The 27,699-nt window shown below is 39.5% G+C and overlaps 1 protein-coding gene and 1 long non-coding RNA gene across 4 annotated transcripts in view; one reads left to right on the forward strand and one right to left on the reverse strand.

The window, feature by feature from the left end:
* LOC109032903 (salivary peroxidase/catechol oxidase) overlaps nt 1-27,699 on the reverse strand; it is an 85,209-nt gene that overhangs the window by 43,003 nt on the left and 14,507 nt on the right.
* Nucleotides 2,926-11,544, forward strand: LOC109032948 (uncharacterized). Of its 3 annotated transcripts, none has more exons than XR_002008975.2 (4): nt 2,926-3,608; nt 3,739-4,298; nt 7,381-7,527; nt 9,690-11,544. It is a non-coding gene; the product is annotated as an uncharacterized lncRNA (long non-coding RNA). The 3 variants fall into 3 exon arrangements; XR_002008976.2 differs by having other exon boundaries at nt 2,928-3,608; nt 3,882-4,298; XR_011900500.1 differs by having other exon boundaries at nt 2,936-4,298.

The raw sequence follows: 27,699 nt of genomic DNA on the forward strand, positions 1-27,699 counted from the left end.
CCACTAGACAAGGTACGAATTTCAGCATTCTGATACATGTTTCGTAACTAAAATTTCACGTAGAACGAGGTGCACACAACAAATTTATCGAAATCAACTCCTTACGAAGATATTCATTGATTCCTGATGCATGAATTGAAACCACCCGCTTATGAAAACTCAATGCTCTACGTGATTTACATCGCTCGCTAAACGTTATCATGACAGTCTCTGCGATATTAAAATCTGGCAACCCCAATCTTTACGCTTTGGCTCAGCTATAGCAAATTACTTATAGTTTAAACAACAAATGGTGGGAAATGAATATTGCTCGATTGAGAAGCTTGCTGAAACCGTTGTAGTGCGCGATTCGACTCTCTTAGAGCTTTGAGTTTCTTGTGAGCGGGCAGTTCAAATTCCTCGTAACCAATGTGAAATAAAAACGTGAATACGAGGGCTGTCCCAAAAGAAACCGGACTTTTGTCATAGAAGGCGAACCGAGCATCGTAATGAAGTTTTCTTGGGCTTGTTTGAAAGCTGATAAGCTACTGGAGATGCTTGTTTTTACAGAATGCAAAAATTCGTCTTGATAAGGAAACTACACGCTTTGGAGTAAAGGAAAGTCAAAATCGAGTTGCGATTTGTGTCCTTATTTCATGAAAATATTAGATACAACTTAAGAAACCCAGGTTTCAAGTTAAAAACTTCGTTGCTCTCTTACTCAAATGCTTAAAAATAAGGAAATTAACATTTTAAGCAGCTTACCAAGTCATCACCTATCCCCTTCAAAATACTCGCCAGCTTTGTCGATGCATTTTTGCCACCGTTTCTTCAATTGGGAGAAACACTGTTAGAAATCCTCAGGTTCGAGGAGTTGTCCATCATGAATTTTTACCGAAAGGAGAAACTGTCAATGGCGAATATTACAATGGTGTTCTGAGACGATTACGCGAACATGTCCGCAGAAAAAGGCCCGAGCTTTGGAGAGAGAATTCCTGGTTTCTGCATCACGATGATGCACCTGCCCATGCATCCCTCCAAATTCGCGAATTTTGTGCAAAGATTGCCATGAGTATCCTCCCTCATCCCCCTTATTCACCTGACCTGGCTCCGTGTGATTTTTTCTTATTTCCACGACTTAAATCTACCTTGAAAGGTCGACTTTTTCAAACCATTCCGGAAATTCAAGAGAACACCCTGAAGGAATTGCGATTATTCAAACCTGAGGATTTCCAATAGTGTTTCTCCGAATTGAAGAAACGGTGGCAAAAATGCATCGACAAAGCTGGCGAGTATTTTGAAGGGGATAGGTGATGACTTGGTAAGCTGCTTAAAATGTTAATTTCCTTATTTTTAAGCATTTGAGTAAGAGAGCAACGAAGTTTTTAACTTGAAACCTGGGTTTTTTTAAGTTGTATCTATATTCTTCATGAAATAAGGACACAAATCGCAACTCGATTTTGACTTTCCTTTACTCCAAAGCGTGTAGTTTCCTTATCAAGACGAATTTTTGCATTCTGTAAAAACAAGCATCTCCAGTAGCTTATCAGCTTTCAAACAAGCCCAAGAAAACTTCATTACGATGCTCGGTTCGCCTTCTATGACAAAAGTCCGGTTTCTTTTGGGACAGCCCTCGTATCTCCGTTAGGAGTTGGTTTCAGTAATTTTCGTTGCGCGAATAGTGTTTTACGTGAAATTCTGGTTAAGAGGCATGTATCAGAATGCTTAAATTCGTACCTTGTCTAGTGGTCCATTGCAAAATGTAGTCCAATTGTTTTAACTTATGCTATTTACAATGATTCAATGGGTGCGCCGGAGGACCAACCCTGAAAATCCTTAACATCCTCAACCTTAATATCCGATTTTCGCCTAAAATCCGGCAACATAGCGCTCAACATACACACAAGATTTTTCGCGAGGTATTATGCATGCTGTGGCGCGCCGTGGGAAATCGCGGCTATTTCCGCTAACCGGTGCCCATGACCAGATCTTCACAGTGCGGCCAAGATCAGTGTGTCATGGTCAATTGGTGACCGGGCTCAGTGTAAACAAGTCCTGAAGTCAGCAATGATCCATGAATGAAAAATGCATGAAGCAAAGTGCGGCTGAAGCGGAACATGTTGTTTTAATTAGAATCGAAGCTTTCATCGCTCAATTGACTGCATTTTCGTAACGAGAGACCGATTTTCCTCAGCATAACTTGTAGGAGTCGTCGAGAAAATAGGTAACGTATGGGAAGGAGAGAGGGGGGGGGCGAGCTTGCATTACGGGTTGCGTTAGTGGAGAGCGGGGGTTAAAGTCCGCGTCCAGGAACCTTTCCATAAAAAGTGTATCATGACTTTTTGACTTACTCATAAAAAGGAAATGGACCATTAGTCAAGTTAGAAATTTGTAGCATTCTGCTACATCGACGGTGTAAGTCGGCAATTACATAACTCGGTTTGCGACATCGTAGACTTCCTGTCATACTTTATTTTTTAAACGAAAAACTACCCAACAGCAATCACTGGTAAAAAAAACCTCTTGGTTCAGGAGTGCAGTTTCTTGTCGCCGGATTTAAGAGTCTGGATTCTTGTTTCAAAGCAAAATCCGCTTGAATCAATGCAAAATTCGCTTGAAACAAGAGTTCAAGATTCTTAAATCCGGCGACAAGAAACTGCACTCTTAAGTCAATGCAATGCGACATTGGTCCAAGAGTTTTTTTTCACCAGTGATTCTTTAAAACTGCCGTGATTTTTCCTCGCTGTGCAGAGAAAACTCTGCAAAAACTTCAAAGAATGATGTCAACTTTTCCTCCTTTAAAAAATTAAAATAGAGGCGGAGATTTTTTTTTTTTTTGATACACCGCAAACGAGATATGTGATTGCGGACTTACGAATGATCGATTTTCGATATTTCTCTCTTGGAAGCAATGGTAAAGAATCGATTATTAAGGTGTCCGCTGCTAACACCCTGTTAATCGATCCTTTTCTGTAGGTGTGAATGACGGATCTATCGATATATCGCAAAGCACGCCACGCCACTGCTCTTAACCAAAATTTTGTTCGCGATCGGTAGGAGTGAGCTATGATAGAACGAATTTGAAGTTAGAGGTGTGCTAATTGCACCAAAAATGAAAGGCGATCTGGCTTCCTCAATGGCAACGTCTGGATGCGATTATTCGTGCTGAGGGGGTGTCCGTGTTGCATACACAAAAAATGAAGGCGCTCTCGCTTACGTAATACGTCTGGATACGATGGACTAGCGGACTGTCAAAACTTTTCAATTGTTTTCCAATATTCATTTTTCATTTCATAAAAGTCTCTTTTTCGATCTCAAATCTTCTTTACTTCCAATCATTCGATACATCTACATTAATTTTTATTACTAGACTTGCATCTGATGACTACATAGATTATAGTCGTCCAATCACGCGTGGACTTGGTGTCTCACCACCCGTGACGTCAGCAAGTCTATATAAGCGTGCGCTGCGCCTAAATCGGGGTCTTTTTCCATCCCTCAGACTCATGAGACGTTACTTCTCTCTTGACATCTTTCGATCAAAAGTTTTCTCATGCCTTTTAGTGTCAAGTGTTCCATTTCCAAATCCATTTCGACAAGTTTCTCAACGTGAAAGTGCATCATTGCGCGTAATCTCGATATTCAGTGGCGTGGCGTGCTTTGCGATTTATCGATTGTTATACCATTTAAACCTATGGAAAAGGATCGATAAACAGGGTGTTCGCAGTGAACACCTTAATAATCGATTATTTACCATAGGTTTAAATGGCAGAACAATCGATACATCGCAATTCACGCCACGCCACTGTCGATATTGTGTGGAATTTCGACGAACTTTTCATCCACTCAATTTCTTTTCCAAACTTTGTGCAACATTCAACTTTTATCTCGGATCAATATAGTGAAAAACTTTATTTAAATTTTTGCTTCTTTCGTTTTCAACCCATCACCCGTGGTTCGTTGGTTCTACGTTAATGATAACCGGCTGGTGCCGAAATCGGATATTTTGATCTTTATTTCCATCTCATTACATTTCTACTCGTAACTATAACACGAACAAGGTACGAATTCAAGCACTCTGATACATGTTTATTATCAAAAATTTTGTTTAAGATCGGGTGGAGTGAACTATGATAGAACGAATTTGAAGTATAGAGGGGTGTGCCATATGCACCAAAAATTAATTGCGCTCTGGCTTACTTGATGGCAACGTCTGGACGCGACTATTCTTGCTGAAGGGGTGTCCATGTTGTATGCACAAGAAATGAAGGCGCTTTCGCCTACTTAATACGTCTGGATACGATGGACCAGCAGACAAGGTATGAATTTAAACATTGTGTTACATGTTTCTTAACAAAAATTTTGTTTAAGATCGAGTGGAATGAACTATGATAGAACGAATTTGAAGTATAGAGAGGTGTGCTAAATGCACTCTGGCTTACTTAATGGCAACGTCTGGATGCAACTATACATGTTTAAGGGATGCCCGTGTCGCATGCACAAGAAATGAAGGCGTTCACGCTTACTTAATACGTCTGGATACGATGGACCAGCGGACAAGGTACGAATTCAAGCATACTGGTGTATGTTTTTTGAGGAGGTTACAGGAAATTTGAATTACCCAATTTGGGGGAAATTTTGGTTAAGGCACAAGTGGACTACATTTTGGAATTTGAAACTATAAATTCTAGCCCGGTTTAAAAACAACGTATGCGCCTTTAGTTCCCTATGCACATAAATGTTTTTCCAGAAGAGCCAGAATTTATGGTTCCAAATTTCAAAATGCAGTCCAAGTATCAGAATGCCCTTGTCTACTGGTCCATTGACTTTTTGGTTCATTCGTGAAGAGGTAATTCTGATATTCAACTTGCATCACGCAAAATTCCTAAAATAAGACACGATAACAAGTAGGTTTTTAGCAATAGTATTCTTGGAAAATTTTAATTATTGGACTACAGATTGCAATTAGGAACTGTAAATTCCGGCCCGGTTTAAAAACAACGTATGTGTCATTGATTTCCCTATGCACATAAGTGTTTTTTCAGATGAGCCAGAATTTATAGGTCCAAAGTGCAAAATGCAGTCCAATTGCAAATCCCTGTTGCGAGATGGAGCTTCATTCCGCCGAGCGAAGGAAAAACGCCGTATGAACCTCCAGGCGTTGTCACATTTTCCTCGGTAAATCACGAATTTTCGGGAAAATTTTTAAATATTTTTCCTCCCATTTTCCAGATAATTTTGTTGTCAATTTCACCTAAAGTTCCTGAAAATTTCAAGGAAAATATTCATAACTTTCTTCAATAATAACTATTTTCTGAGAAGAAATTTTGCAACTCTCGAATGTTCATACGGCGTTTTTCCTTGGCATGGCAGCATTGGCAAGAGTCATCACCAAATCAACCGACCTCTTTCCTGCCACTGAAGGTATGGGGTACCAGGCTTCAAGCGGTCCGTCGTTCAAATTATGACTCTTGTTTTCTCTTCGATGATATATTATTCAAAGGCGTTGGCGTGAATAAATTGCGATGGATCGATTGTTATGCCATTTAAACCTATGGTAAAGAATCTATTATTAAGGTGTTCGCTGCGAACACCCTGTTTATCGATCCTTTTCTGTAGGTGTGAATGACAGATTTATCGATATATCGCAAAGCACGCCACTGCCTTGACCAAACTTAGATTGGCGATCGGTAGGAGTGAACTATGATAGAATGAAAGGTGAGCTAAATGCACCAAAAATTCAAAGCGATCTGGCTTACTCAATGGCAACGTCGCGTCTGTATGCGACTATTGGTGCTGAAGGGGTGTCGGTGTTGCATGCACAAGAGATGAAGGCGCTCTCGCTTACTTAATACGTCTGGATACGATGGACTAGCGGACTGTCAACACTTTTCAATTGTTTTTTCGTTTAAACCTATGGTAAAGAATCGATTATTAAGGTGTTCGCTGCAAACACCCCGTTTATCGATCCTTTTCCAAAGGTTTAAAATGTATAACAATCGATATATCGCAAAGCACGCCACGCCACTGATATTATTTTTCGCACTATTTTTCATACCCCTCCTAAATACGTAAATGCTATCACCGTAATCGGACGAACGTTCCAAGGCCGAGACGTCAAGAATCGATATACCTCAAATAAATCGATATTTTGCTGAAGTTTAGTATGGAAATTTCTCTTCACCAATCGATACAATCGCGAGCTCGAGCGAGTGTCCTCCGCATCATGATGAGCGAGTAAGATTTGAGCTCTAGGTCTAGGAACGGATTTGGAGCATCCTTAATTTTCATTCGCAACGCTTGGATGAGGTAGCTGTATTTCCAGATTATGCAATGGTGCTCCGTTGGTTTGAGCAGAGGCGGATCCAGCAATGGAGATGTTGCATGTGTGAGGGATTTGCGATTTGACTATTGATTTTTAAGTAAGATCTTGCGAGAAACACGATGGTGCCACTGGTTTTCTCTGAAATCAACTCTCAAGCTCAAAAAAAGCTCTCAAGTTGAGGCCAAAATGAAGGGGATACCTTACCTTGGGGGGGACCTTACCCTGAGAGTTTGTTTTGATGTAGAGGTGGACTCTCAGGATAGCGTGGGATATCCCCTCCATTTTGGCCTCAACTTGAAAGCTTTTTTTGAGCTTGGGAGTTGATTTCAGAGAAAACCAGTGGCACCATCGTGTTTCTTGCGAACTTTTGCATAAGAATCAGCAGTCAAATCGCAAATTCCTCACACATGCAACATCTCCATTTGGCAACACCGGATTGCCTCCATTTGAACCCATGTTAAATAATCGATTCTTGTCAGAGCACCAGGACCCTCCGAGAATCGATACATTTCTATAGGTTTGAATGGAGAAAAACAATGTTGCCGATTTGCTAGATCCGCCAATGGGTTTGAGACAGGTCCACGCCAGTGGATCGAGTGGACTTGACATTTTTCACTAAAACCGCAAATTTTGATGTTTTTCGTCACGATTTAAATTCCTAGAGGTGCTATAAAAAGAAAAGTGTTGTATGAACGGTAAAATTAGCTCAACGAGGAGGCTGAAATAGCAAATTCAGTTTACAAATTTTGCTAATCTTTAAAATCGTTGATTTTAAGATCCGGAGAGTTATTACTACTTGTTATCAGAGCAACATTAACTGATCTGCTCGAGGGCAGAAATACCCCTGTAAAAATGTAAGAATAGCACGGTTCATTGTGTAAAATTGCGTTCCTTGACATAATTTTATTTTTTTATTTTTTTTAATATATTTTATTTAATTTATTCTAGTATATTTTTTTATTTATTACGATATATTTTTTATTTATTACGATATATTTTATTCTATTTATTACAATATATTGTATTTTATTTATGACAATATATTTTATTTTATTTATTTAATTTAATATGTTTAGAAGTTTCTAAGAACACCATTGCTTCCAATCATAGAATCTGCGCTGGGGACGTTTATGAATGCAAAATTACCCTTCCGTGACGTGTGTGGCATTGGAATTTGGAGCTCCACGGCAGCGGCAAACATGTTGAAGTTTTATTTCATCGAGGTGATGGAGCCAATAATTGCACTTCAATGAACTGGATTTATGACTTATTACTTTATTAAAATTACTTTTACATGCCGGACTAGCATGATCACACTAGCGCGGTATCACAGAGTTAGATAAGGTTAGAGATGAACCAAGATGGACAAGCGACAAAGATTACATTTTACAACTACACAGAGATTATATTTTACAACATGCCTCCTGCTTTTACAGATAAAAGCAGCCTGATAAAAGCACAATGAAAAAGTTTGTATCAAAAGAATGAAGAAAGAAGTTGTATGAAAAGTTTGATCATCGAGGTTAAGCAACGTTGGGCATACGTACTGCCGTAATAAGGAAAAACGCCGTATGAACCTTCAGGCGTTGCCAAATTTCCTTTTATAAATCGCGAATTTTCGGGAAAATTTGTGAACGTTTTTTCTCCAATTTTTGAGATAATTTTGTACGCAATTTAATCTAAAATATATGAAAATTTCAAGGAGGAATATGCATAAATTTTGTTATAAATACATGTTTTATCCGGGGAAATTTGGCAACCCTCGAATGTTCATACGGCGTTTTTCCTTAGCACGGCAGCGGAGGACTTAGTTGGGGGACCACTTGAGAAAGTCCGCGGCGCGGTGAGTTTCACAGAGGCTAGGGGAGCACCTTAGGTGTCCAAAGGAGGGATCGTAGCCCCTAAAGTGTTAGCTGGCTGTAGAAAGTGGAAAAAATTATACGGCCGGGCTACACGAAGCGATAAAAAATTATACAGCCGGGCTATAGTTACCATCGCCGGGCTTTGCACTTTATCGCCTGGCTGTTGCTTTGTTGCCATCGGCTATAAAAGGCTATGAGAAATTGTGTAGAAATTCTTGTGCTTTGTAAATCCTTAAGTTTGTACGGAATCACCTTAATATTTACAAAACCCACATTATATTTTCCTTTACTACATATTTATTTTCGTCAATTGAAATGAGAATAATACATACAGAGTGTGCAAACATTTCAAAGTCATGAGTTGAAAAACGCTGACTCCGCGAGATTAAATTTTAGAGCCTAACACAAAGCAGAGCGGCGCGCGCGGCGCGGCGGCGCACTGGCGCCTACAAACCTAACAGGGATACTTCACGCATTGCGCAATGCGTGAAGTATCCCTGTTAGGTTTTTAGGCGCCAATGCGCGTTCAGCGCTGGCTGCCCGCCCGCCCGCCGCGCCGCAGCGTACCGCGGCGCTTGAACCAACTATTTCACACCAGAGATATTGCACAGTATCACACGAAATTGAAGGCGCTCCAACATATTAGGAATGGCAGGCATCCTTCAAAAGTACGGAGCTTTCCTCGCAAATTAAATTAAGATACTGCGGCCCAAAAAGAGAGCGGTAGTCCAAAAACTCACTAAGTCCTAGCATCCGTAATTAGTAACGTTTAGCATAAACTTTATCGCCAGGCTGTTGCTTAATCGCCGTCGGCTGTAAGAGGCTATAAGAAATCGTGTTGCCGGCTATAGAAGTTATGGACATCTTACAGCCGACTATAGGTCTATGGTATTTTTGAACACAGATTCTACTGCCAATTTTTACCAGGGAAACCAATGCAATGTATGTTGGACCTGTATTAATGGGAAAATGAAAAGCCGTGCCAGAAAAATTAGGAAATTTATGAAATTTTGTACAGGAAGAGCCATACAATACCTAAATAATATTACGTTAAACGGTTAGATGCAAATCCCCATCTTTCTGGCAAAACCGTGCTTATTAATATCAAATTTTGCAACTGCTTGACTAATGGATCTGTCGCACGCAGGAAATACGGTAAAAAATGTAGAATTGCTCGAAAATAACGTTAGTGACATGAAACAATTCTGAAAAATATCCGTTGGCGGAAAATTGCGTGTGGTTTGTAATACGCATCTTCTAATTTACCACGTCTGAGGGCATTTTCCACAGTGGCCGACAGTCGGGTATCTCAAGAGAGAAACAAGAGGAAATTTTACCTGAATAATCAAACAATTTCGCAACATTTTCTAGTGTATGATTCTATTTACTTCTAAAAAGTCTATGTAAATTAAATGTCACGTGCACCAGACCCATGACGGCCCTGAAATATCATTGAGTCTAGCCACTCAGCCAGCTTTAAGAATATATTTATTTTGAACAATGTTCTCCTTTTATGTTCGCAGATTGTTCAAGCAGAGGTACAAGTTCTCGACTCGCAAGTTTGCCGAGAAATATAACCTAACTATTTATGCTGTAAATTTTTTCATGACAGGATGGCCTTTGTACCAGAATACGCGGAAACCCACCGCACCTAAATACAATCCATTTCGTGAGCATTTTGCACCATCTCGCTCGGAGGAGTGAACGATACTTGAAACCGAATCTACTGCCATTGAAGACATTACTTATGAAGGTAAATACACATTACCGCTGAAAATAATTGAGGATCCCATGCCACCACATCAATAGGATTCGCACACCTAGGAATTAATTCCGGTTTCCTTTACCTCCTTTTCCCCCTTACTCTTATGTCACATGAATATCCGAGCAATGTCTAAATCAGTGTGTTGGAAATGCCGGGCAAGTTTGAACGCCTTTAGTTTTTGGATATGCAACATTGACAACCCATAAGTAGTCATAGTTGCATGTTTGATTCAGGCGTTACCATCAATGCTGTCCCACATCGCCTTGCATCTCGGCGAATGGGACACCATTTTCATTTATTAATTTTAGAATCATATTATTTGCTGTTGGCTGCCTCATGGAGTTAGGAGATTTGATCAATATGCGCATGCTCCTGGTTCCCTTCTTACGGAACTCGATCTAAATATTTAACCGAAAAAGCTTTGCACATTTATGTCGTTTACGATTAAACTACACTTAGGATTTGGGCAGGGGTTGAAAACGTATCAAATTCATATTTTTGAGGATAAAAATGATGAGGAAAGTCGAAATCGGGGGGACTGCGGCCCCTATCCGACCCTCTAAATGGCATGAGAAGAAAATGAAGGAAAGAGAAGAAAGTGGCTAAATGGCAGAGAAAATGGCACGAGGGACCACGACCTTTTATGGGTAAAAGGGCGAAAAACCTAAGAGAAGAAGGAAAATGGCAAACTAGAGAAAGAGAAAACTAAACCTAACCTGGATACCCCCCGCAAATATACAACAACTACTCACATGCTGATAATAAGGCTAGAATGGATGGCGGCTGGCCAAGTCCAAGGCGTAGGGGGGCGGAAGCCCCATGGCAAACTCACATGTCCGCGGCTCAAAATGTGGTGCTTAGCTAGGCATACTAAAAGGCGTGGCGACGGCGTAAAAACATAACTCAAAACTCATCACATGTGTGCGAAGACGTAAAGCTAACTGCACGGCGACGGCGTAATGCAAATGAGAGAGAATGAAAACACAAAACACCTGCGACTGCGCGTAAAAGAAAACAGAACTGCTCACTCGTCAAAGTGCTGTCTCGAGTGATAGCTAAAAACTAAAGAAAATGAGAGAGAGAGTGGAAAGCAAATCATAAACTTTACCAGGATGCTGATGAAAAAAATGAGCAAAAGAAAAAGACCAAGGTGCTGGAAGAGCAAAAATCCAAAAGGCAAGGCTAAAAGCTGTGACTGCGCAGTGGTCGAGGAAAGCGAAGGACAAGTCGAATCGCTAGCAAAACTGGAACTAGTTCGCGAGGCCAAGCTCAAGTCGAGAGCTCCCGAAAAAGTGCAGTTTTCGGAAGGACTCGCTAGAGAGGGCATATAAACAATAAACATGGCCAAGGTCACGTAACATCAAAATAGACGAGTTTTTCATGTATTTTTTTATTTCAAAGGACGCGGACAAAAAAAAGAAGGTGTAATTTATTCAGATGATAAAATTTGCTTATTAATTTCGACGAACGAATTGTCAAAAAGCACATCATCATCAGTGAAGAAAAAAATGTAGAGAAATTTTTTTTACCTTATCCACGATTCATCGTGAAAAGCATGTCACATTATGTAATGAGCTAATATTCTCCAAAATAAAAGACATTTTTCCACCATCCTTTGATTTAAGTATGGCACTATTAAATCGCTGAAGCACTAATATCCGACGAATTGAGAACAAAATGTGCCCAACATCAGTTGTGCACAGAAAACAATGTACCTACTTTGACTTCAGAGTCCAGCTTCATACTCTTAAGAAATAGATGGAGAGAGATTATTTCCTTTAATTCATAGCCAGACGATGTAAAAAGACCTTGAAATAAAATTTTTTGAGCTCACAAACTACATTGTTGTTTTATCAGATTATTTGTAGAATGATGTAACATGACGCCTTAAGTATGAATGCTTCGTCGTATCAGTAACAGCCCCACGAAGCAAAAGAATAACTTCTCCGACAAAACGAATTCAACTAACATTACTCACAATTATTATTTTTTAAGAGGCATTTCTGCTCATGGGTTTTTTATTCAAATGTTGCCATAAACACGTGTCGTATTATTCAACAACGTTTGGAGTAATTTTCTTTCTTTTTTTTAGAAAGAAGTTGTGCGAAGATTTGAATTTTTAAATTTTTATCCTTAGTAGTTACAGATCTGTGAACCAATGCCGCTATAATTTACACCCTTTAATTTACCCCTTTATATTACGGGGGTGGATCCTCAAGTAAGTGCACCCATCTCTTTTTTCTTGGAAATCATCCACACGGACAATTTTTCCAAGGAAAAAATGAATTAAGACAGGAAGTTTGTAATATTTCAAACGGAGGTGCCTACGCGGTTTCGTACTTTGGTCATCGATAAATCTCGACTCTTTTGTTTCAGAATGTTCGACCCGCCTGTATTTTTACTGAAAAAAATAAAAAAATTATTTGAAACCTGTTTTGACAATAACTCACCAATTGGAATCGAGTTTGAACTAAAAAATGAAGGTTAAAGTTACATTCCTCCTTAAGACTCAATATTCAGAATAAATTTTAAGTTTTTTTTACTGTTCAAAATTCCCTGGTAAAAATTGGCGATAGAAGTTGCGTTTCAAAATACCATAGGAGTTCTTATAGCCCACTGAAGAAGGCGATAGGAAATCATATCGCTGGCTGTAGAAAAAGGAAAAAATCATACGGCCGGGCTACACGAAGCGATAAAAAATTATACAGCCGGGCAATAGTTCCTGTCGCCGGGCTTTACACTTTATCGCCTGGCTGTTGCTTTTTCGTCATCGGCTATAAAAGGCTATGAGATATTGTGTAGAAATTCGTGTGCTTTGTGAATCCTTAAGTTTGTACGGAATCACCTTAATATTTACAAAACGCACATTATATTTTCCTTTACTACATATTTTTTTTTTCATCAATTAAAATGAGAATAATCCATACAGAGTGTGCAAACATTGCAAAGTCATGAGTTGAAAAACGCTGACTCCGCGAGATTAAATATGAGAGCCTAACACAAAGCGGAGCGGCGCGGCGCGGCGGCGCACTGGCGCCTACAAACCTGACAGGGATACTTCACGCATTGCGCAATGCGTGAAGTATCCCTGTTAGGTTTGTAGGCGCCGTTTCGCGCTGGCTGCCCGCCCGCCGCGCCGCGCCGCAGCGTACCACGGCGCTTGAAGCAACTATTTCACACCAGAAGTATTGCACAGTATCATACGAAATTGAAGGCGCTCCAACATATTAGGAATGGCAGGCATCCTTCAAAAGTACGGAGCTTTCCTCGCAAAATAAATCAATTTACTACACCCGAAAAAGAGAGCGGTAGTCCAAAAACTCACTAAGTCCTAGCATCCGCAATTAGTAACGTTTAGCATACACTTTATCGCCAGGCTGTTGCCTAATCGCCATCGGCTATAAAAGGCTATAAGAAATTGTGTTACCGGCTATAGAAGCGATTGGAAATCTTACAGCCGGCTGTAGGTCTGTGGTATTTTGGAACACAGATTCTATTGTCAATTTTTACCAGGGTTGTTTTTCTTGATTCGGAGATGCTTAATATTTACAGGCACATTTTATTTCTTTGGCTGCGTAAAATAAGATTCCATTTAAAGTGGATATTACTATTTGGGTCTTCGATACAAGGCACTTTTTTTCGCTCTCGATGTATGTTGTTTTTCTATATTGGTGAAAAATAGAACAATCGTTGGGTGTGTCTCACAATGGATCGAGTCAGTGGGAGAGGTATGACAAAATTTGGAAACTTTAAACACTTATAACTCCGTTTATACGAAACTTGGTGGTTCTAAAAGCGGTTCCATTGGATTCCTCGTAAAATTTTATTCCTGAAGCACCCCTTAAAATTTAAAATGTGATGAAATAAACGTACAAATGGAGATGTTGCATGTGTGAGGGATTTGCGATTTGACAATTGATTCTGATGTAAAAGTTCGCGGGAAACACGATGGTGCCACTAGTTTTCTCTGAAATCAACTCCCAAGCGCAAAAAAAGCTCTCAAGTTGAGGCCAAAATGGAGGAATCCCTTTAAATTTAAAATGTGACGGTATAAACATCAAAATTTGCAATTTTAGTCAAAAATGTCATGTCCGATCTCTCTGATTGACTCAATCTATTGTGCGCCTGCTAAGGAAGAACGCCGTATGAGCCTTCAAGCGTTGCCAAATTTCCTTTCATAAATCACGAATTTCCGGGGAAATTTGTAAACGGTTTCCCTCCAATTTTTCAAATAATTTGGTTCACCTTAATTTCCTGGAAATTCCGAGGAGAAATATCCATGGTTTTCTTCAAAAATAAACATTTTATTGCAGGAGATTTGGCAACTCTCGAATGTTCATACGGTGTTTTTCCTTAGCACGGCAGAATAGGAAAGCGCTGGCGGAAATGAAGATGATAGTTCATAGATCATATTATACTCGATGATTGATACAGCAAATTTATTGATAATTTTTGATGCATTGACGTCAAAGCGAGATCATTTCATCAGAATGCTATGACGAAGAAAAAAAAGTGTACAGCGCAGGCGCTTTGATAGGCATTTATTTCTAAGCGACTCAGAGTTCAAACAGATTCAACATTATAAGTATCTTTCGCATGATTGTGCTGATTCCTTTACGCATAGAAGCCGCGAAGCTCTATACTTTAACCGACCTCAATAACATCCAGTCCGATTTTAAAAAGTGGCGGGGCCATGGAAAGTGTTACTAAAGGTTTCATTCATAAACATGACTTAACTATACCATTTAGTCAATAAGATTCGAAATCCCTGCAGGAGGTAAAGATAAACTGCAATTTGAAATATGAGGAAGAACTACTCCTGGCTTGTCATTAAAACAACAGATGGATAACTAAAGTGCGAAACTACGTTTCCCCATTGCTGTCTTTTATTTAATTAACTGTCTTAAAATATCTGCTGGTATTTTATTTTTTCGGAGAGAAGTAAGTCCACTACACTGCCGTGCTAAGAAAAAACGCCGTATGAGCATTCGAGAGTTGCCAAATTTCCTCCAATAAAATGTTTACTTTTAAAGAAAATCGTGGATATTTTTCCTCGGACTTTTCAGGAAATTAAGGTGAACTTGCGAACAAAATTATCTGAAAAATTGGTAGAAAAACGTTTTTTCTCAAAAATTTCTCAGCGAACAATTTTCCTCAAAAATAAATATTTTATTGGTAAAAATGTGGCAACTCTCGAATTCACATACGCCATTCTTTCTTATCACGACGAAATTCCCGATCGTCAAACCGACAACATCGAGGAAAGTACCGTTTTGATCCGGTCTATTGTCTACAGTGTCATTAAAAACTGATTTATGAATCAATGCGACTTAAATTCGCCGCGTGGATTAGACACAGAGTAATCTGCCCCATTAGATGTGACGACAGTGTTGTCAAATGGTCGGAGTATACCGAAGTTTCCTTTTTAATCTGATCGAAAATCAATATTTTCCCTTCGATTTTGCAACCTTGCTCTGCAGAGCTATTGTTTCGGAACTTAGAGATTTTGGAGCATTGTACTTTTGGAGGCCAACGTGAAGATGAAGATGAGACAAAACTGCCGTGCTAAGGAAGAACGCCGTATGAACATTCGAGCGTTGCCAAATTTTCCGTGATAAAATCTGTATTTTTGACAAAATTCACACATATTTTTCCTTGAAATTTTCAGATATTTTAGATTAAATTGTGTACGAAATTGTCTGAAAATTTGAGAAAATAATATTCAAAATTTTCCCAGTAATTTAGATTTTTATCGTAGGAAACTTGGCAACGTCTGAAGGCTCATACGGCGTTCTTCCTTAGCACGGCAGAAAAGCTCATGGCTTGCATCTAAATGTATCAAGGACTCTCCAAAAAAAACGTCACGGTAAAATCATCTTTTCAGTGGTGCATTTCAATGATCATAATTATTGAAACCAACGCGTCTTTTAAATCTTAGCAGTTAGACTTTTTCTGTTTTAGTACACTTCATTTGCAGAGTTGCCACACCTCTCCAGATTTTATTTTTTAAGAGCAGGGAACGATTCATTTTCATATCTTGTAATTTTGAGTGATATAACTTATTTGCCGCGGCAAAATTTAACACAGGCAGGTTTTCACAGGTCAATTTTAACAGGTTCAGAAATCAATAATTACTTCTTGGAAATGAAAAAAAGCAAACCGAAAAATGTAAGCATGTACGAACAAGCTTAAAAGTTATGTAGAGGTATGTAAGGTGGTGATTTCGTGATAAAGGAAACAGTAGTATCATCGATGTAGTTTTCAACGTTTCTAAAGATTAGGTGCAAATCAATGGAAAGATAACACAATAAAAAATGAGAATAGGTGAAGATCGTTCATGTCCCTTATCGTACATTAATTCACCAAAGAAATATGAAAAATTATCAATACTGATACGTTTAGACCGCAAAATGTCGTGTTCACTACGTTAATAAGAGGACATGTTTGTCTATCAATTACACGCGCAACCGACATGTCATTTTGTGGTCTGAGACTTTTAAGAGTCAGGAAAATTCATTTATAGGTTCACAAATAAGGACGATATCCGATGTTAACTGTGATCTTGCTGAACTGATTTGTCCCACATATAGATTACATTTTGCAATAAGGAACCACTATCTCTGGCTCTTCGCCATGAAAGCACCTTTCTGCATAGGGAAAGCAAAGGCATATATGATGTTTCTAAAATGAGCAAGAAATAGTAGTTCCTTATTGCAAAATGTGGTCCATGTATGAAAACGCTAAAAGTCAAACTGGCTATTCTTAAAAGCTGGCAACATTGTTTTTCTCCCATTTAAATGCATGTGAAACAATCGATTCTTGGTGAAGCAGCTTGCCAGACCTAAAAGCGATATTTTGAATGGATGTAGATGTAGGGAAAACAGTGTTACCAACTTGCAAAACCACTGCTAAAGTACGCCAGAGGAGCGACAATTTGTCCAATGAACTTTAAAAGGACCTTCGACGCCTCACAAAAGTAGGCGCGACTCCTCAGGTAATTCAAAACTGGCTCTGCTTGCGTCATTGGGAGCTTATGTTGCCATTTCGAGCCTTTATAACGTTCAGTGTATTTGAGGATATCAGTGAAGAAGGGCTTAACTAAAAAATCAGGAAAAATATATTTGTCTCCCTTGAAATGTTGGCGTGGGTTATCACGGAAAATCCACACTGGAAAAAAAAAACACTTTTGATCTAGAGTCCAGACTCTTAAAAACTTCGACAAGAAAAAATACTCTTGATTCAATCAGATTTAAGCTTAAATCAAAAACCCAGCCTTTTAATTTGAGCGGATTTCCTTTTGATTTAATCTGATTGAGTCAAGAGTCCTTTTTCTCGTCAATGTTTTCAAGAGTCTGGACTCTAGATCCAATGTGTTTTTTTTCCAGTGCAGGGAAACTTTGATTTTTCTGTGAGCGGGCAGTTTGAATCGAGGTGTGCTGTAAACGCCAATTTTCCACTAATTATATAGTTGAATTTGAAAATGTTTGATGCGCTCGCCATTTTCTGCGTGGAATTACGATGAGGAAAAATATATTTTTGGTGCTTAATTCGCTAGAGTACCTGATACCTGAGAGTATTGCCATCTCAATCCTTTTACTACAGAAAAAGTGTGCCGTTCTCTGTTTGGTCGGCTATTATGGACCCCTAAAGTTGGCCCAATATAAACAAACCCCAGCCCCTCCGCTCCTAGTTTGGACCAATGTAAACAAACAATACGGCGGAAAAGTTCTTCAAAGTTCTAGACTTGATTTTGGATGTGATAGAATTTTTTTATATCCAACTTCTGAAATGAGTTCGGATCGAACTTTGATGAATATTTCTGCCGAAAATTAAGCTTTGAGTGTGATTATTATTAATTTCTCAGCCGATAATACGTGTTCCTCTCGGTCGAAATGGTCGGATTTGTTTACATTGGTCCAACTTTGGAGCTCCATAATAGCCTAAAACTGATGAACCAATCAGAGAGCGGCACAGAGATGGCAATACTCTTGCGTATATACAGGTCTCTAAATTCGCTGCGGAAAAAGTCTCTTGGATCTAGAGTCCGGACTCGAAAATTTGAAAAGAAAAACATTATCTTGATTCACTTGCGGATTTTTCCTTGTAGCGAGAGGCCAGTTTCTTAATTGAAGTAGATTTCCTTTTGATTGAGGCAAAAAACCAGTTCCATCAAGAGTATTTTTTTCTTGTCAAATTTATTAAGAGACTGTTCCCCCGGTGTTTCTTACTGAGTCTAGTAGTTCATTTTACGATGAAAGATTTCAAAGCTGAGATTTGATTACTCTACTCTGTCTTCCACCTAGAAGTTCCCCTCAGTGTATACATTAAGAGAAAATCGCACACCGCACGTCCCTGTTCCCATATAGGGAATACCATCTCGCCTAAGGGTGTAATGTTGTAGTGACTCCTGAGGGCAAATATTATTCAATAAACCTCAAAGTCGGGCGTGTTGCCTATGCAAAATATGAAGGCGCTTCGGTTTTTCGAAAGAATCCTGGTAATTGAACGGGTGAATCCCGGGTTTACTTTTCTAACCTTGTGTTCAAGTCTCCAAACCTATGTATCTTTATTACTCGATGATAATTGGTGTACTTCCAAGTGTTTCATCCAGTATGCCCAAAAGCTGTAATCAGTTTTGATATAAAATCGTAAAAAGGGCACTCTCCTCTTCTTCTTTTTCTTCTTCTCTTACTTCTTCCTCTTTTTCTTAATTTTCTATTTCTTCTATCCCCCTGATTTTTTTTATCCTTCGTCCTTGTTCTTGTCTTCGCCTCTGTTTGCTCCTCTCCGATTTATTCTCCTCCCTTCTCCCACGCCGCAACTCACCCGAAACACAGGTCTGCACTTCCATATAAAAAAAACTAATGTAATGCTCTGTTTGACCTTTCCTTCTTAAATTGGCATTTTGTTATGAAGTTTGAATGAATAATTACTTCCCCGCGTCAATTGTTTTACTTAAATGTTAAAAAAAATCAACCCATTGCAGCTTCACGTATCATAAACCTGAACTTTCCCCAACCCCTGTAACGCACGGTTCCTGGAAAAAGAAAAAAGAAAAAGGATTCTTGATCCAATCAGATTTAAGCTTAAATCAAAAGGAAATCCGCTCAAATTAAGAGGCTTAGTTCTTGATTGAAGCTTAAATCTGATTGAATCAAGAGAATTTTTTCTTGTCGATGTTTTTAAGAGTCTGGACTCCAGATCCAATGTGTTTTTTTTTCCAGTGTATTGCTCAGAATAGGCTCTTTCCTTTAACGACGCAGCGATTTTCGAACACAGAAATAGAGTCCTTGAGGACTTCTCCCCCCCTCTCCCGGCTAGGAGCCCAATCTGATCGTTACTGCGTGAAACTGTGCAAATTCGTAACCCAGAATATATTCCGTAAAATTTACTCAACGATACGGAGATCATTCCGAAGTATTACGAGCGTGCAGCCAGTGGCGTCGTGGCGCGCTTCGCGATATATCGATTGATCTGACATTTAAACCTATGGGAAAGGATCGATAAACACGATGTTCGCGACAAACACCTAAGGAATCGATTCTTTACCATGACTACAAATGGGAAAATATCGATAATCGATTCACGCTTCGCCACTGCGTGCGACGTGGCAACGCCTTAGAGCGCGATGACCCACAGATACGCGGTCGGCGCGGCTAGGCGCCGCGAGCGTCGAAACAGGTCAAGGTTGCCAGCCCGTGTGAGAAAACCTGGATATTTTACATTAAGCTACGCGAGGAAATGCGTTGAATTTTCAGCACGATCTGGCAATCGTGAAACTGGTCGAGCTGTCAGCGCGTCGCGACGCTCTCGGACGAAGCTCAAGTCGTCGCTTCTCCGAGGTAAGGACGTATCTGTATCTCCACGTGAGCCCCCGAAGGTATGGATTCATATGCGGAGCAGGGCTCAAGTACAAATTGAGATACGCTCCAACTTTAGATGAGCGACGAGGTGCTCAGCGCGGGACGCTGGTTGATCTCACGATCAGCGAAGCAACGCGACGCTCAGTGGAGCGAGTCAATCAGAGAGGTCGGATATAAATTTTATTTTTACTGAGACGAGAATTTGTACGTTTATTTCATCCATTTTAAATTTTAAGGGGTGCCTCTGGAAGAAAATTTCACGAGGAAACCAATGGAACCGCCTTTAGAATCTCGAAATTTTGTATAAATGGAATGGAGATGTTGCATGCGTGAGGAATTTGCGATTTGACTGTTGATTCTCGTGTAAAAGTTGACGAGAAATACGATGGTGCCACTGGTTTTCTCTGAAATCAACTCCCAAACTCCAAAAAAGCTCTCAAAGTGAGGCCAAAATGGAGGGGATATCCCACGCTATCCTGAGAGTCCACCTCTACATCAAGAAGAACTCTCCATACAAAGATAGGGAGCCAATACATTGACAGGGCTGCCACTTATTTGGGGACTCTAAACTAAAAACACGGCAACCCTGCTAATGTATTTGCTTCCTATCTTCGCACGAAGAGTTTGTTTTGATGTAGAGGTGGACTCTCAGACCTCCATTTTGGCCTCAAGTAAGGAGCGTTTTTGAGCTTGAGAGTTGATTTCAGAGAAAACCAGTGGCACCATCGTGTTTCTCGCCAACTTTTACATGAGAATCAGCAGTCAAAACGCAAATTCTTAACTTATGCAACATCTCCAGTATAAGTTTTCTAAGTTTCCAAATTTTGTCCGACTTCCTCCATTGACCCGAACCACCGTGCGACGCCGCGCATCACTGCGCAGTTAAACGGCGAAAAGGTAAAAATTCAGGCAAGTGACATTATGATGGCTGAACACGCGACGTATCTCAAATAGCGGCTGTGCAAATTTCCTCGTGTGTTTTCTTATTCGAAGGGAAAACAAAGTCTCGAAATTGTCATCCCTTCTCCTTTTCCCTGTCCTGATTATTCACTGAAAAGAAAATCTCGGTGTATTTACTAAGAAAAGGGTAAAATTACCAAGAATACCGAGAAATCTCGGTAAAATTATTGAACTTTCTCAATAATTTTACTGGACCTTGGCAAAAACGCCAATATTTTTTATCGACTGTGGTAGAATTACCGAGATAAAATGGCAAAGTTACCGGGAATGGATTACCAATAAAAGTGGTATTCTTACCTGGAAAAAACAGTAAAAATACCGGTTTTTAGGTAAGCTTACCAATCTGTGTTGGTAAAAAAGTGAGTTGTTGAAGGTGCCAATGGACCTTGGTAAAAACGCCGAGAATTTTTTTTCAGTGTTCTATCAAAATTTCAAGCTGTGATATTCGTTAATTTTTGCTAACCCCACGTAGTAAGTCACTCTCCTTATGGATGGTCATATTAGGTATATCGAAGGCCAAAGTGCTATAGACCACAAATCTCATTTACGCTATTTCATAATTTCCGCTCTTATTCATTTTTATTTGAAGATGAACAAGCGTACTTGGTTGTTTGAAAATGGAGAATATTCTTCCAATGTAGAGAAAAAATCAAGGCAGTTTTCGAGAAATTACGTCAACTTGCTTTTCGATGAAAAAATAAAGTATGACAGGAAGTCTGCAACTTAGCATCCGGAGATACGTGGTTTCGCACTCTGGCCTTCGATTTGGAAGAAATCGCATAAAAAAATACTGCACATTATTTGGGAAAGTCGGTCATTTTATCCAAGAAGGGTCAAACGACAATTTTGTCTACAAAGGATTAAACGACCATTTTGTGTAAAAGGTGAAATATGACAATTCGTCCGTCTAAAAAGGGTCTAACGACAATTTTATCTAAAAACTGTCAAAATAACCATTTTGACCAAAAAGGGTCAAACGACCACTTTGTCTAAAAAGAGTCAAACGACCATTTTGTCGAAAAAAGGGTGGATGTAACCATCGTTCATGCATGTTCATAAACTTATACATCCTCATTTGAATCTCTTTGAGCGCAAATGCCTAATTTTTGGCATTTTCCTGAGATACTAAACAGCTATTATAAGGCTAGCAACAACTCAAATATTGTGGAGTGTCTACACTATCAATCAGTGAAAGTCTAGAGCCGAGAAAGTTGGGCATGCATTTTGGAGCTTGTCAAATCTTCGTCGTCCCCACGAAAAAACATAACTCCATTTCGATGTTGCCAAATTCCCCCTCGCAAATTGCATTTTTACTAGGACAATCTTGAGCATTTTTTACCGAAAATTTCACTGATTTTTCTTCGTATTCCATGCAAAAATCAGAAAAATTTTCGACAAAAATTGTACGGATATATTCTAATGAAAAATTGAATTATGTGAGTCAGTTTTGCAACCCTGGAGTTGAGTTACGTTCCTTCGGGGGGGGGGGGGGGCGAGGAATTCTAGAAGCCTCTCGATCCATAACCATCTCGATATGTAAGATTTTTGGTTTCGATGTTCCACCCGTACTGCCGTGCTAAGGAAAAACGTCGTATGAACATTCGAGAGGTGCCAAATTTCCTTCAATAAAATGTTTATTTTTGAAGAAAACTATGGATATTTCTCCTCGGAATTTTCAGGAAAGTAAGGTGAAATTGAGAACAACATTATCTGAAAAATTGGAGGAAAAACGTTCACAAATTTTCCCGAAAATTCGTGATTTCTGAAAGGAAATTTGGCAACGCCTGAAGGCTCATACGGCGCTTTTCCTTAGTACGGCAGCATACCTATTAAACCGGTGACCATTCATCGGTGTCGATCTTTCGATATATATCGATGTCGTATCGATATTTTCTTAGCACGAGGCGAGAAACACGCTGCAACACTGCTACACTGCACCCAGACTCACAGACGTGTCCGGAATATTTGCGCGGCCAGTTACGAAATTCCAATTCCAGGTGCGACTGCTCGTTCTGGACCGATAAGAACTAAAATCCTGGCTCGGCAAAGCTCAAAATAAAGTACTATATCAATTGTACTAATGCTTATTATTCGTGCAAAATTTGTTTGGATGCATGGTAAATAGATCGGATTTTGTATAAATGATTCCAGTTATTTAAATTATTTTTTCTGATTAAAAGTCGACCTCTTGGGATGTCTTAAGAAATTGTCTATCAGATTCGGTTGAGGAAGCTATTTATGTCTAATTAAACTTGGATTTTCTTTTCTATTTGATATCTGGACTGCATTTTGCAATTCGGAACTATAAATTCTGGCTTTTCCGGAAAAACACTTGTGTGCATAGGGAAACTAATGGCACATGCGCTGTATTTAAACCGGCTAGAATTTACAGTTCCAAATTGCAAAATGTAGTCCATCTCAAATTAAGAGGCTTGGTTCTTGATTTAGGCTTAAATCTGATTGAATCAAGAGTATTTTTTCTTGTCGAAGTTTTTAAGAGTCTGGACTCTAGATCCAATGTGTTTTTTTTTTTCCAGTGTATTGCTCAGAATAGGCTCTTTCCTTTAACGACGCAGCGATTTTCGAACACAGAAATAGAGTCCTTGAGGAATTCTGCCCCCCCCCCCCTCCCGGCTAAGAGCCCAATCTGATCGTGACTGCGTGAAACTGTGTAAATTCGTAACCCAGAATATATTCCGTAAAATTTACTCCAAGGTACGGAGATCATTCCGAAGTTCTATACAAGCGTGCAACCAGTAGCGTGGCGTGCTTCGCGATTTATCGATTGATCTGACATTTAAACCTATGGGAAAGGATCGATAGACACGATGTTCGCGACAAACACCTAAATAATCGATTCTTCACCATGACTTCAAATGGGAAAATATCGATACTCGATCCACGCTTCGTCACTGCGTGCGACGTGGCAACGCCTTAGAGCGCGATGACCCACAGATACGCGGTCGGCGCGGCTAGGCGCCGCGAGCGTCAAAACAGGTCAAGGTTGCCAGCTCGTGTGAGAAAACCTGGATATTTTACATTAAGTTATGTGAGGAAATGCGTTGAATTTTCAGCACAATCTGGCAATCGTGAAACTGGTCGAGCTGTCAGCGCGTCGCGACGCTCTCGGACGCAGCTCAAGTCGTCGCTTCTCCGAGGTAAGGACGTATCTGTATCTCCACGTGAGCCCCCGAAGGTATGGATTCATATGCGGAGCAGGGCTCAAGTACAAATTGAGATACGCTCCAACTTTAGATGAGCGACGAGGTGCTCAGCGCGGGACGCTGGTTGATCTCACGATCAGCGAAGCAACGCGACGCTCAGTGGAGCGAGTCAATCAGAGAGGTCGGACATAAATTTTATTTTTACTGAGACGAGAATTTGTACGTTTATTTCATCCATTTTAAATTTTAAGGGGTGCCTCTGGAAGAAAATTTCACGAGGAAACCAATGGAACCGCCTTTAGAATCTCGAAATTTTGTATAAATGGAATGGAGATGTTGCATGCGTGAGGAATTTGCGATTTGACTGTTGATTCTCGTGTAAAAGTTGACGAGAAATACGATGGTGCCACTGGTTTTCTCTGAAATCAACTCCCAAACTCCAAAAAAGCTTTCAAAGTGAGGCCAAAATGGAGGGGATATCCCACGCTATCCTGAGAGTCCACCTCTACATCAAGAAGAACTCTCCATACAAAGATAGGGAGCCAATACATTGACAGGGCTGCCACTTATTTGGGGACTCTAAACTAAAAACACGGCAACCCTGCTAATGTATTTGCTTCCTATCTTCGCACGAAGAGTTTGTTTTGATGTAGAGGTGGACTCTCAGACCTCCATTTTGGCCTCAAGTAAGGAGCGTTTTTGAGCTTGAGAGTTGATTTCAGAGAAAACCAGTGGCACCATCGTGTTTCTCGCCAACTTTTACATGAGAATCAGCAGTCAAAACGCAAATTCTTAACTTATGCAACATCTCCAGTATAAGTTTTCTAAGTTTCCAAATTTTGTCCGACTTCCTCCATTGACCCGAACCACCGTGCGACGCCGCGCATCACTGCGCAGTTAAACGGCGAAAAGGTAAAAATTCAGGCAAGTGACATTATGATGGCTGAACACGCGACGTATCTCAAATAGCGGCTGTGCAAATTTCCTCGTGTGTTTTCTTATTCGAAGGGAAAACAAAGTCTCGAAATTGTCATCCCTTCTCCTTTTCCCTGTCCTGATTATTCACTGAAAAGAAAATCTCGGTGTATTTACTAAGAAAAGGGTAAAATTACCAAGAATACCGAGAAATCTCGGTAAAATTATTGAACTTTCTCAATAATTTTACTGGACCTTGGCAAAAACGCCAATATTTTTTATCGACTGTGGTAGAATTACCGAGATAAAATGGCAAAGTTACCGGGAATGGATTACCAATAAAAGTGGTATTCTTACCTGGAAAAAACAGTAAAAATACCGGTTTTTAGGTAAGCTTACCAATCTGTGTTGGTAAAAAAGTGAGTTGTTGAAGGTACCAATGGACCTTGGTAAAAACGCCGAGAATTTTTTTTCAGTGTTCTATCAAAATTTCAAGCTGTGATATTCGTTAATTTTTGCTAACCCCACGTAGTAAGTCACTCTCCTTATGGATGGTCATATTAGGTATATCGAAGGCCAAAGTGCTATAGACCACAAATCTCATTTACGCTATTTCATAATTTCCGCTCTTATTCATTTTTATTTGAAGATGAACAAGCGTACTTGGTTGTTTGAAAATGGAGAATATTCTTCCAATGTAGAGAAAAAATCAAGGCAGTTTTCGAGAAATTACGTCAACTTGCTTTTCGATGAAAAAATAAAGTATGACAGGAAGTCTGCAACTTAGCATCCGGAGATACGTGGTTTCGCACTCTGGCCATTGATTTGGAAGAAATCGCATAAAAAAATACTGCACATTATTTGGGAAAGTCGGTCATTTTATCCAAGAAGGGTCAAACGACAATTTTGTCTACAAAGGACTAAACGACCATTTTGTGTAAAAGGTGAAATATGACAATTCGTCCGTCTAAAAAGGGTCTAACGACAATTTTATCTAAAAGCTGTCAAATAACCATTTTGACCAAGAAGGGTCAAACGACCACTTTGTCGAAAAAGAGTCAAACGACCATTTTGGTCGAAAAAAGGGTGGATGTAACCATCGTTCATGCATGTTCATAAACTTATACATCCTCATTTGAATCTCTTTGAGCGCAAATGCCTAATTTTTGGCATTTTCCCTGAGATACTAAACAGCTATTATAAGGCTAGCAACAACTCAAATATTGTGGAGTGTCTACACTATCAATCAGTGAAAGTCTAGAGCCGAGAAAGTTGGGCATGCATTTTGGAGCTTGTCAAATCTTCGTCGTCCCCACGAAAAAACATAACTCCATTTCGATGTTGCCAAATTCCCCCTCGCAAATTGCATTTTTACTAGGACAATCTTGAGCATTTTTTACCGAAAATTTCACTGATTTTTCTTCGTAATCCATGCAAAAATCAGAAAAATTTTCGACAAAAATTGTACGGATATATTCTAATGAAAAATTGAATTATGTGAGTCAGTTTTGCAACCCTGGAGTTGAGTTACGTTCCTTCGGGGGGGGGGGGGGGCGAGGAATTCTAGAAGCCTCTCGATTTATAAGATTTTTGGTTTCGATGTTCCACCCATACTGCCGTGCTAAGGAAAAACGCCGTATGAACATTCTAGAGTTGCCAAATTTCCTTCAATAAAATGTTTATTTTTGAAGAAAACTATGGATATTTCTCCTCGGAATTTTCAGGAAATTAAGGTGAAATTGCGAACAATATTATCTTAAAAATTGGAGGAAAAACGTTCACAAATTTTCCCGAAAATTCGTGATTTCTGAAAGGAAATTCGGCAACGCCTGAAGGCTCATACGGCTCTTTTCCTTAGCACGGCAACATATTAAACCGGTGACCATTCGTCGGTGTCGATCTTTCGATATATATCGATGTCGTATCGATATTTTCCTAGCACGAGGCGAGAAACACGCTGCAACACTGCTACTACTGCACCCAGACTCACAGACGTGTCCGGAATATTTGCGCGGCCAGTTACGAAATTCCAATTCCAGGTGCGACTGCTCGTTCTGGACCGATAAGAACTAAAAGCGTGGCTCGGCAAAGCTCAAAATAAAGTACTATATTAATTGTACTAATGCTTATTATTCCTGCAAAATTTGATTGGATGCATGGTAAATATATCGGATTTTGTATAAATGATTCCAGTTATTTCAATTCTTTTTTCTGATTAAAAGTCGAACTCTTGCGATGTCTTAAGAAACTGTCTATCAGATTTGATTGAGGAAGCTATTTATGTCTAATTAAACTTGCATTTTCTTTTCTATTTGATATCTGGACTGCATTTTGCAATTTGGAACTATAAATTCTGGCTTTTCCGGAAAAACACTTGTGTGCATAGGGAAACTAATGGCACATGCGCTGTATTTAAACCGGGCTAGGATTTATAGTTCCAAATTGCAAAATGTAGTCCATCAGTCAGAGACTTTGCAGAATAAATTAATGAATAAACAGATTTTTCTTTCAATCTTTTCGATTCAATTCTTGAATTCCTGAAACCTAAGCCGTGCTAGGAAAAATACCTATACCTTCATCGCATCAGAGGGTGTGATTTGATAATTGGACCGCATTTTGCAATTTGGAACTATAAATTCTAGCCCGGTTTAAAAACAACGTATGTGCCATTAGTTTCCCTATGCACATGAGTGTTTTTTCAGATGAGCCAGAATTTTTAGTTCCAAATTGCAAAATGCAGTCCAATTTTAAAGCAAAAGCAAAAATAAAAAAACTGCATGTCATTTGGACCGCGTTAAGCAGAAAGGAACCAAGCCACGTCAGCTGTTGCCAAATTTAACTGGGCAATTTAATGTTTTACAAGAGA

The sequence above is a fragment of the Bemisia tabaci genome, chromosome 9 (genome assembly GCF_918797505.1).
Source record: "Bemisia tabaci chromosome 9, PGI_BMITA_v3".
Lineage (NCBI taxonomy): Eukaryota > Metazoa > Arthropoda > Insecta > Hemiptera > Aleyrodidae > Bemisia > Bemisia tabaci.